Source organism: Microtus ochrogaster, linkage group LG7_11 (assembly GCF_000317375.1).
Source record: "Microtus ochrogaster isolate Prairie Vole_2 linkage group LG7_11, MicOch1.0, whole genome shotgun sequence".
In the NCBI taxonomy this organism is placed as follows: domain Eukaryota; kingdom Metazoa; phylum Chordata; class Mammalia; order Rodentia; family Cricetidae; genus Microtus; species Microtus ochrogaster.
The window spans coordinates 3,794,411-3,795,887 of record NC_022032.1 but is presented as its reverse complement, the minus strand read 5'-3'; the positions used below and the strand labels follow the sequence as shown (position 1 = coordinate 3,795,887).

Genomic DNA, 1,477 nt, shown 5'->3' with positions numbered 1-1,477 from the left:
CTGGTCTATAAAGCGAGTTGCAGGACAGTCAGGGCTGTTACACAGATAAAGCCTGTCTTGAAAAACCAAAACCAAAACGAAACAAAATGTACACAAGTATTTGTTTGAAGCTCCCGTTCTGACTATTTAGTCACAAACGAGAATGAAGAATTGTACTGTACACAAACATGGCGTACTTTTGTTTTTTTGGGTTTTTTTTGGGGGGGGGTCCCACACCGGGAGTCGAACCCGGGCCGCCTGGGTGAAAACCAGGAATCCTAACCGCTAGACAATGTGGGAAATGGAGTACATTTGAAGCGTTGCTGTAACAGGATTCCCTATCCGAAGCAATTAAGGAGAGAATGGTGCATTTGGACTCACAGTTCCAGGTTCGTCTGTCCTGGTGGGAAAGGCATGACAGGGCAACTCCAGAGTTTGCTGTGGCAGAACTCCCAGCATCGGATGAGGCAGCAGAGGACTGGTGTGAAAGACGCCATCGTCCCCTTCCGGCCCAACCCCAGAAACCCACTTCTGCTAGCCGGGCTACAGCCACAGCAGCTGGAGACCTGCCGTTCAAACACAGGAGGCGGTGGGTGCCAGTTGACGTATAAACCTCAATATATATACCAAGTAAAAGAAGCCAGGCGCAAAAGCCACATATTGTGTGATTCCAATGCTATAAAATTAGCATAGACACGCCCATAGAAACAGAAAGTTTGGGAGTTGCCAGGAGTTCTGGGGGGGGGAAAAAGAACTGGGAAACGATTGTTTTTAATTGTCAATTTTTCCTTGAAGCTGGCGAACTTACGCTGAAATCAGGTGGTCACGACGGTACACACCTCTGCGAATGCACTAAAACGCCTTGAGCCAGATGCTTAGAAGGAGAATGTCGCCTGTACATTTACTGTACAATAAAGCTTTTACATCAAAAAATAGAAACAGGAAGGGGAATCATAGTATTGCTATTTATTTCATGTAAGGTTAAATTCCTCTCTGTAATCCAATTAGCTATAAGTAGTATAACACCATGTAATTACTGGCGTTCATAGACGGTAATTGAGTAATCTAAAGGAGGTTAAATTACAGGCAGTACATTCATCTACAAATAAGCAAAATTGCCTCTTGCATTTCTAGGATTATTTCCATCTAAATATATAAAACTAATGGTGATGTTTACATACATATATACATATGTAGCTTTCGGGCAAAGCTTTAGGAATAATTCATTTCTAGAACTCTGACTCACAAAGGCTGAAGTGGTTAGTAATTATTATGAGGACAGTTGCTTCTTACAGTGGGATTGCATTCTGGTAAACTCATAAGGCGAAGATGTCATTCAGTCGAAAATGAAATTAGTAGCCCCCTGAGTATTGCAGTGCTCGGTTTAGTGTCAGGTGCCCTAGTGATCAGGTGACTGGGATCTGGGGTGATCAGGTGACTGGGATCTGGGGTGATCAGGTGACTGGGATCTGGGATGATCAGGTGACTGGGATCTGGG

The 1,477-nt window shown here is 44.1% G+C and overlaps 1 non-coding gene across 1 annotated transcript; it reads right to left on the bottom strand.

Moving 5' to 3' along the window:
* Positions 1 to 207: 207 nt before the first annotated feature.
* On the bottom strand, positions 208 to 279 carry Trnae-uuc. The gene has a single exon. It is a non-coding gene; the product is annotated as a tRNA-Glu (tRNA).
* Positions 280 to 1,477: the final 1,198 nt, after the last annotated feature.